Source organism: Cherax quadricarinatus, chromosome 2, assembly GCF_038502225.1.
Source record: "Cherax quadricarinatus isolate ZL_2023a chromosome 2, ASM3850222v1, whole genome shotgun sequence".
NCBI lineage: Eukaryota > Metazoa > Arthropoda > Malacostraca > Decapoda > Parastacidae > Cherax > Cherax quadricarinatus.
The window spans coordinates 234496-244613 of NC_091293.1; the positions used below are offsets into that span (position 1 = coordinate 234496).

The window sequence follows — 10118 nt, forward strand, 5'->3', positions numbered from 1 at the left end:
AACATTCACCAAACGCCAGTAGCTCCACGCCACCCTGCGAGTAATGGTCTTGCTGAACGTACAAATCGCAAAGTCCTGGAGATGCTCAGGGTAACCGTTAACCCAAGTTGTACTACATGGGATGAGGCTATCCCAGATGTTCAGTGTGCATTAAATTCCTCCCTCAACAGCTCGATCGGTGAGACACCTCATTTTGCTTTGTATGGGTATGACAAGCGCTTACCATATGAAATTCTGTTTGCTCCACCTAGACCTACTTATGATACTGATAACCCCAGTGTAGTAAAGATGCGGACAACGCAGCTTGTCTTCCAGCGGGTACGAGAGAACCTTATGAAAGCTACTGATAGGTTCACGTCTGAGCGCAATGCCCGCGCCAAGGAAAGCAAAGTGGAACCAGGTTGCAAAGTTATGTTGCTCAACCCAGTGCAGACCCCAGGTATGCACAAACTTGTCCCAAAATTTGTGGGTCCTTACCGTGTCCTACGACAGCTCCGTGGCAATAAGTTCGAGGTGAGGGAGATTGCTACGGGAACTATCAAGGAAGCCCACCTTGATCACATGAAGTATGTGGACCATGTGCAGGCCGAAGCAGAGCTGGAGTCGCGTGTGTTACAACACCACAATCAGACCAATGCTAGGGACAACCCGTCTATCCCTTCTCCCACTACTACTGTTACGGAAGATGGCCCAGTAAGGCTCCATACTTATGGCCTGCGACCCAGGACAACAGTACATTTCTGTGACATTGACATACCTACTGACTTGTCTGACTCCTACGCTAGTTATGCTAATTGTTTGCTTGCAGAAATGGGTATAAATGCGCACACATTGTATAGCTAGTCGATAATGGAGTCAGGGTGGACAACATCATGTAATTATGTAAATACTTTTAGAAGGGTACCCAGAGTGTAATGAATTCCATGGATATAATATTATTGTAGGTATGTGCACCCAGTGTTTTTATATAAAAAAAAAAGAGCCTGTATTACGGTCAGGGCAGTGCTGCCCTCTGAGTCACATGTCACACCTTAGGAAATGCTACTGTCAGTCATTGTTTGCAGATGTGAGGGTGCAACAACGTTCGTAGACGAGTGGTCAACTGATGTTCAGCCCTGTGGACAACCTGTATATAGAAGATTTTAGTTCCAGGGCTGACGTCTCCGGACTCTCTCCTGGATGAAACAGCATGGGCAAACCAGTTTTCTCTTCCCCTAGATGGGAGAGTTTTTTTTTGCCCGTTGCATTTTTATGTCCATTTTTGATTTACTAGTGAGCGAAAGCCAGTCCCTCTCTGGGGTAGCTAGTGTAAGTAATTCCTTTATACCTACGGGCCCACCAGTATTGTCGAGGTGCGTGGCCGAGCAAATGTAGACAGCCTGTACTGTCAAAACACACAGCCTAGCCGTCTGCTCTGACTAGTTCATATTTCGCGGCATTTAGGTGCTGTCCTCTGTAGGCTCACCCAGGTCAGTGGGAGGCTGAGCCCATTCGCCCTCACTCCTAGGCCGACCCTCTTGATAGACACAAGTGCTCCCCCTCCACGGACTGGCTTGCGGTCACTCCCTCACACTGCCCGTTGTGTACTCACTCCTATCCAATTAAAGCCAAATTAGTCCACGGCCGTATCATTGCTACCTACGCTACCTTCATCGGCACTAAACCGCTGTTCAGCAGCAAGAACAGCAATAACACCCTAAATAATTGATAGAAAATTTATTGATGTAAAACATCTAGTTTAAGTGAGATAATAAGTAACATTAATATAATATTAATTAAAATATAACATTAATATGGAAAACTCGATAAAATGGTGTATAAAAATAATTGTCTTTGAGCTAGTTTATTTTCCTTAAAACAGGAATCTCATACATCACTTGCCACGAGTGAAAGATCTCTCGTATATAATTTTAACTAATAATTAATGTTTATCTAGAAGCTGTAACAACGTATACACTTAGGAACAACATTAACTTTGATAAACTAAACATCTTAGATATTAATCATTACTGTCATATTAGGAAAAATCGATTCGTTGTCAGTATCGTCAGGACGTACTGAAGAATTCTGATGTTTGTAGCTGTGTGTGTGTGTGTTGAGGAGCACATGCCTACACACATAGTGCACACTGCGAACTGAGCTTCTATACAGGAGCACATTCACACACATTCATATAGTGCTCACTCATTTTGAGGACAATGATGTTTATTGCACATGTGTTGTGGATGAATAGAATTCTCGATAAGAGAACCAGAAGACATGTTGGAAGGTTGCACTGCACATGTGGTGGAGCTTCCAACTCTTGCGGAGGACTGAACGAAGTAAAGGAGGTTCAAGCCCTTGAAGTATTACCAGGCAATATAACTAGAAACCCTTTTAGTGTACTGAGAGAGGAAGTAAAAATATCAATTTTTGATATGTGCTGAACAGGATGCAAGAACTAGCAGTCCAAGTGGAGTTTTAGATCAGATGTTCGCACCATCATCAACACTTATTCATCAGGAGGTCCTCGCCTTGGGTCGTGAGGTTAGGTCAGTCCTGGATGGAGCAGCAATGAGCCCTGCCCCCGCAGAGGGTCCTCAGACCAGTCTTCGGGGGCAAGGCAGGTCCAGACCAGCCCACTCCTGCATAACACCACAATTGCACCTACAGAAAAAACAACAAGTATTCTGGTCAAATTTATCTCAGATATACATACGAAATTTAATGTTAAACTTGTGCAAATAGCAAGAATTGTAGAATTTTACGAAAGGTATATATTTTTTTTTTCAACAAGTCGGCCGTCTCCCACCGAGGCAGGGTGACCCAAAAAGAAAATACGTTCATCATCATTCAACATTTTCACCTCACTCACACATAATCACTGTTCTTCCAGAGGTGCTCAGAACACAACAGTTTAGAAGTATATACGTATAAAAATAAACAACATATTCCTCCAAACTGCCAATATCCCGAACCCCTCCTTTACAGTGCCGGCATTGTACTTCCCATTTCCAGGACTCAAGTCCAGCAATATAAAAATAACCGGTTTCCCAGAATCCCTAAATAAATATTACCCAGCTCACACTTCAACAAATCGTCAGGTCCCAAATACCATTCGTCTCCATTCACTCCTATCGAACACGCTCATGCCCGCCTGCTGGAAGTCCAAGCCCCTCGCCCACAAAACCTCCCTTACCCCTTCCTTCCAACCTTTTCGAGGACGACCAGTACCCCACCTTCCTTCTCCTACAGATTTAAATGCTCTCCATGTCATTCTACTCTGATCCATTCTCTATAAATGACCAAACCACCTCAACAACCCCTCTTCTGCCCTCTGACTAATACTTTTATTAACTCCACACCTTCTCCTAATTTCCACACTCCGAATTTTTTGCATAATATTTACACCACACATTGCCCTTAGACAGGGCATCTCCACTGCCTCCAACCGTCTCCTCGCTGCTGCATTCACAAACCAAGCTTCACACCCATATAAGAGTGTTGGTACTACTATACTTTCATACATTCCCTTCTTTGCCTCCATAGATAACGTTTTTTGACTCCACATATACTTCAACGCACCACTCACCTTTCTTCCCTCATCAATTCTATGATTATCCTCATCCTTCATAAATCCATCCGACGACACGTCAACGCCCAAGTATCTGAAAACATTCACTTCTTCCATACTCCTCCTCCCCAATTTGATATCCAATTTTTCTTTATGTAAATAATTTGATACCCTCATCACCTTACTCTTTTCTATGTTCACTTTCAAATTTCTACCTTTACACACACTCCCAAACTCATCCACTAACCTTTGCAATTTTTCTTTAGAATCTCCCATAAGCACAGTATCATCAGCAAAAAGTAACTGTGTCAATTCCCATTTTGTATTTGATTCCTCATAATTTAATCCCACCCCTCTCCCGAACACCTTAGCATTTACTTCTTTTACAACCCCATCTATAAATATATTAAACAACCATGGTGACATTACACATCCCTGTCTAAGACCTACCTTAACCGGGAAGTAGTCTCCCTCTCTTCTACACACCCTAACCTGAGCCTCACTATCCTCATAAAAACTCTTTACAACATTTAGTAACTTACTACCTATTCCATACACTTGCAACATCTGCCACATTGCTCCCCTATCCACTCTATCATATGCCTTTTCTAAATCCATAAATGCAATAAAAACTTCCCTACCTATATCTAAATACTGCTCACATATATGCCTCAATGTAAACACTTGATCTACACATCCCCTACCCACTCTGAAACCTCCTTGCTCCTCCGCAATCCTACATTCTGTCTTACTTCTAATTCTTTCAATAATAACCCTACCGTACACTTTTCCTGGTATACTCAGTAAACTTATTCCTCTATAATTTTTACAATTTCTTTTGTCCCCCTTCCCTTTATATAAAGGAACTATACATGCTCTCCGCCAATCCCTAGGTACCTTCCCCTCTTTCATACATTTGTTAAACAAAAATACCAACCATTCCAACATTTCTGTCATGATCCCATCAGTTCCAGCTGCTTTACCCCCTTTCATTCTACGTAATGCCTCACGTACCTCCCCCACACTTACATTCTGCTCTTCTTTTGTGTGGCCCGGTGGCCTGGTGGCTAAAGCTCACGCTTCACACACGGAGGGCCCGGGTTTGATTCCCGGCGGGTGGAAACATTCGACACGTTTCCTTACACCTGTTGTCCTGTTCACCTAGCAGCAAATAGGTACCTGGGTGTTAGTCGACTGGTGTGGGTCGCATCCTGGGGGACAAGATTAAGGACCCCAATGGAAATAAGTTAGACAGTCCTCGATGACGCACTGACTTTCTTGGGTTATCCTGGGTGGCTAACCCTCCGGGGTTAAAAATCCAAACGAAATCTTATCTTATCTTATTTTATCTTCACTCCTAAAAGATGGTATACCTCCCTGGCCAGTGCATGAAATTACCGCCTCCCTTTCTTCCTCAACATTTAAAAGTTCCTCAAAATATTCTCGCCATCTACCTAATACCTCCCTCTCCCCATCTACTAACTCCTCTACTCTGTTTTTAACTGACAAATCCATACGTTCCTTAGGCTTTCTTAACTTGTTTAACTCCAAAATTTTTTCTTATTTTTCATTAAAATTTCTTGACAGAACCTCTCCCACTATCATCTGCTCTCCTTTTGCACTCTCTCAAAATTCTCTTCACCTTTCTTTTACTCTCCATATACGCTGCTTTTCTTATAACATTTCTGTTTTGTGAAAACCTCTCATAAGCTAACTTTTTCTCTTTTGTCACACCCTTTACTTCATCATTCCACCAATCACTCCTCTTTCCTCCTGCACCCACCCTCCTATAACCACAAACTTCTGCCCTACATACTAATACTGCATTTTTAAAACTCGTCCAACCCTCTTCATCCCCCCCACTACTCATCTTTGCACCAGCCCACCTTTCTGCCAATAGTCGCTTATATCTAACCCAAACTTCCTCCTCCCTTAGTTTATACACTTTCACTTCCCTCCTACTTGCTGTTGCCACCTTCCTCTTGTCCCATCTACCTCTTACTCTAACTGTAGCTACAACTAAATAATGATCCGATATATCAGTTGCCCCTCTGGAGTTTACCTGGAGTTTACCTGAAGAGAGTTCCGGGGGTCAACGCCACCGCGGCCCGGTCTGTGACCAGGCCTCCTGGTGGATCAGAGCCTGATCAACCAGGCTGTTGCTGCTGGCTGCACGCAAACCAACGTACGAGCCATAGCCCGGCTGGTCAGGAACCGACTTTAGGTGCTTGTCCAGTGCCAGCTTGAAGACTGCCAGGGGCCTGTTGGTAATCCCCCTTATGTGTGCTGGGAGGCAGTTGAACAGTCTCGGGCCCCTGACACTTATTGTATGGTCTCTTAACGTGCTAGTGACACCCCTGCTTTTCATTGGGGGGATGTTGCATCGTCTGCCAAGTCTTTTACTTTCATAGTGAGAGATTTTCGTGTGCAAGTTCGGTACTAGTCCCTCTACGATTTTCCAGGTGTATATAATCATGTATATCTCCCGCCTGCGTTCCAGGGAATACAGTTTTAGGAACCTCAAGCGCTCCCAGTAATTGAGGTGTTTTATCTCCGTTATGCGCGCCGTGAAGGTTCTCTGTACATTTTCTAGGTCAGCAATTTCACCTGCCTTGAAAGGTGCTGTTAGTGTGCAGCAATATTCCAGCCTAGATAGAACAAGTGACCTGAAGAGTGTCATCATGGGCTTGGCCTCCCTAGTTTTGAAGGTTCTCATTATCCATCCTGTCATTTTTCTAGCAGATGCGATTGATACAATGTTATGGTCCTTGAAGGTGAAATCCTCCGACATGATCACTCTCAGGTCTTTGACGCTGGTGTTTCGCTCTATTTTGTGGCCAGAATTTGCTTTGTACTCTGATGAAGATTTAATTTCCTCGTGTTTACCATATCTGAGTAATTGAAGTTTCTCATCGTTGAACTTCATGTTGTTTTCTGCAGCCCACTGAAAGATTTTGTTGATGTCCACCTGGAGCCTTGCAGTGTCTGCAATGGAAGACACTGTCATGCAGATTCGGGTGTCATCTGCAAAGGAAGATACGGTGCTGTGGCTGACATCCTTGTCTATGTCGGATATGAGGATGAGGAACAAGATGGGAGCGAGTACTGTGTCTTGTGGAACAGAGCTTTTCACCGTAGCTGCCTCGGACTTTACTCTGTTGACGACTACTCTCTGTGTTCTGTTAGTGAGGAAATTATAGATCCATCGACCGACTTTTCCTGTTATTCCTTTAGCACGCCATGGTCACACTTGTCGAAGGCTTTTGCAAAGTCTGTATATATTACATCTGCATTCTATTTGTCTTCTAGTACATTTAGGACCTTGTCGTAGTGATCCAATAGTTGAGACAGACAGGAGCGACCTGTTCTAAACCCATGTTGCCTCTATGAACATGTACATCCTGGAGCCTACCCATTAACCTTTTATCCACCAATACATAATCTAACAAACTACTTTCATTACATTACATTTCTTTTTCCTCTTTTTCATAAAATATATTACTTATTACCAAATCTCTTTCTACACATGGCTCAATTAAAGGCTCCCCATTTACATTTACCCCTGGCACCACAAATTTACCTACTACTCCCTCCACAACATTTTTACCCACTTTAGCATTGAAATCCCCAAGCACAAGTACTCTCACACTTGGTTCAAAACTCCCCACGCATTCACTCAACATTTCCCAAAATCTCTCTCTCTCCTCTACACTTCTCTCTTCTCCAGGTGCATATACGCTTACTATAACCCACTTTTCACATCCAACCCTTATTTTACTCCACATAATCCTTGAATTAATACATTTATAGTCTCTCTTTTCCTGCCATATCTTATCCTTCAACATTATTGCTACTCCTTCCTTAGCTCTAACTCTATTTGAAACCCCTGACCTAATCCCATTTATTCCTCTCCACTGAAACTCTCCCACCCCTTTCAGCTTTGTTTCACTTAAAGCCAGACCATCCAGCTTCTTCTCATTCATAACATTCACAATCATCTCTTTCGTATCATTTGCACAACATCCACGCACATTCAGACTTCCCATTTTGACAATTTTCTTCCTATTCTTTTTAGTAATTATTACAGGAAAAGGGATTACTAGCCCATTGTTCTCGGCATTTTAGTTGACTTTTACAACACGCATGGCTTACAGAGGAAAGATTCTTATTCCACTTCCCCATGGATATAGAGGGAAAGGTAATAAGACCAAGAACTATTAAGATAAAATCAAAGAAAACTCAGATGAGTGTGTATAAATAAACGTGTACCTGTATGTGTAGTGTGACCTAAGTGTAAGTAGAAGTAGCAAGACGTACCTGTAATCTTGCATATTTATGAGACAGTCAAAAGACACCAGCAATCCTACCATCATGTAAAACAATTACAGGCTTTCGTTTTACACTCGCTTGGCAGGACTGTAGTACCTCCCTGGGCGGTTGCTGTCTACCAACCTACTACCTACATATATAATTATATATATATAAATATATATATATATATATATATATATATATATATATATATATATATATATATATATATATATATATATATATATATATATATATATATAATATTCACATAAAATACAAACAACGAGATTTTGATTGATAACTCACCAGTCCAGCCACGTGTACATCACCCCAGGAAGGCTGGCACTGGACTGCCTCGACAGCTCTGGCACCTCATATGAAGGTCTCAAGATAGACTACCAACTACCACCACCTCGACCATCTCAAAATATTTCCATCCGGTTAAATTAGCTTCTCTTCATTACAATTTGTGATTCAGCTCTCTCCGCTACCTATATTATTATTGTTACATTCATGATGTGATCTATATATTTCTTTTAAGCATATTTTCTCAAGGTGGTGTAAGAGCTTATGACGTAAATGAATGTAATGATGTTGTGTAGTCAAGTGTACTCACCTATTTGTACTCACCTATTTGTGGTTGCAGGGGTCGAGTCTTAGGTCCTGGCCCCGCCTCTTCACCGGTTGCTACTGGGCCCTCTCTCTCCCCGCTCCATGAGCTTTATCAAACCTCGTCTTAAAACTGTGTATGGTTCCTGCCTCCACTACGTCATTTTCTAGGCTATTCCACTGCCTTTCAACTCTATGACTGAAGAAATACTTCCTAATATCTCTCTGACTCATTTGTGTCTTCAACTTCCAATTGTGGCCTCTTGTTTCTGTGTCCCCTCCCTGGAACATCCTGTCTTTGTCCACCTTGTCTATTCCACGCAGTATTTTATATGTCGTTATCATGTCTTCACTGACCCTCTTGTCCTCCAGTGTCGTCAGGCCGATTTCCCTTAATCTTTCTTCACAGGACATTCCCCTTAGCTCTGGAACTAACCTTGTGGCAAACCTTTGTACTTTCTCTAGTTTCTTGACGTGCTTTATCAAGTGCGGGTTCCAAACAGGTGCTGCATACTCCAGTATGGGCCTGACATACACGGTGTACAGTGTCTTGAACGATTCCTTACTAAGGTATCGGAATGCTGTTCTCAGGTTTGCCAGGCGCTGTTATCTGATTGATGTGTGCTTCCGGAGACATGTTCGGTGTTATACTCACCCCAAGATCTTTCTCCTTGAGTGAGGTTTGCAGTCTTTGGCCACCTAGCCTATACTCTGTCTGTGGTCTTCTGTGCCCTTCCCCTATCTTCATGACTTTGCATTTGGCAGGATTAAATTCGAGAAGCCATTTGCTGGACCAGGTGTCCAGTCTGTCCAGGTCTCTTTGAAGTCCTGCCTGGTCCTCATCAGATTTAATTCTCCTCATTAACTTCACATCATCTGCAAACAAGGACACTTCTGAGTCTAACCCTTCCATCATGTCGTTCACATATACCAAAAATAGCACTGGTCCTAGGACCGACCCCTGTGGGACCCCGCTTGTCACAGGTGCCCACTGTGATACATCATTACGTACCGTGACTCGTTGTTGCCTCCCTGTCAGGTATTCTCTGATCCATTGCAGTGCCCTTCCTGTTATATGCGCCTGATGCTCTAGCTTCTGCACTAATCTCTTGTGAGGAACTGTGTCAAAGGCCTTCTTGCAGTCCAAGAAGATGCAATCAACCCACCCCTCTCTCTCGTGTCTTACTTCTGTTATTTTATCATAAAACTCCAGAAGGTTTGTGACACAGGATTTGCCTTCCGTGAATCCGTGCTGGTTGGCATTTATACTCTTGTTCCGTTCCAGGTGCTCCACCACTCTCCTCCTGATAATCTTCTCCATAATTTTGCATACTATACACGTCAATGACACAGGTCTATACTTTAGTGCCTCTTTTCTGTCTCCTTTTTTAAAAATGGGAACTACATTTGCCGTCTTCCATACCTCAGGTAGTTGCCCAGTTTCCAGGGACGTGTTGAAGATTGTGGTAAGTGGCACGCACAACATATCTGCTCCCTCTCTAAGGACCCATGGGGAGATGTTGTCCGGTCCCATTGCCTTTGAGGTATCGATGTCCCTTAGCAGTTTCTTCACCTCCTCCTCATCTGCATGTATGTCGTCCAACACTTGTTGGTGTATTCATTGCTGGTGTCCCCATCTGGT

General features: G+C 43.0%; 2 long non-coding RNA genes across 2 annotated transcripts in view; both read right to left on the reverse strand.

Annotated features, from left to right (window-relative positions):
* LOC138852994 (uncharacterized) overlaps positions 1-10118 on the reverse strand; it is a 117708-nt gene that overhangs the window by 54839 nt on the left and 52751 nt on the right. The gene's annotated exons all lie outside the window — the stretch shown is intronic.
* On the reverse strand, positions 1828-8216 carry LOC138853330 (uncharacterized). The gene is made up of 2 exons (XR_011392538.1): positions 8174-8216; positions 1828-2646 (listed from the first exon to the last, which is right to left on the reverse strand). It is a non-coding gene; the product is annotated as an uncharacterized lncRNA (long non-coding RNA).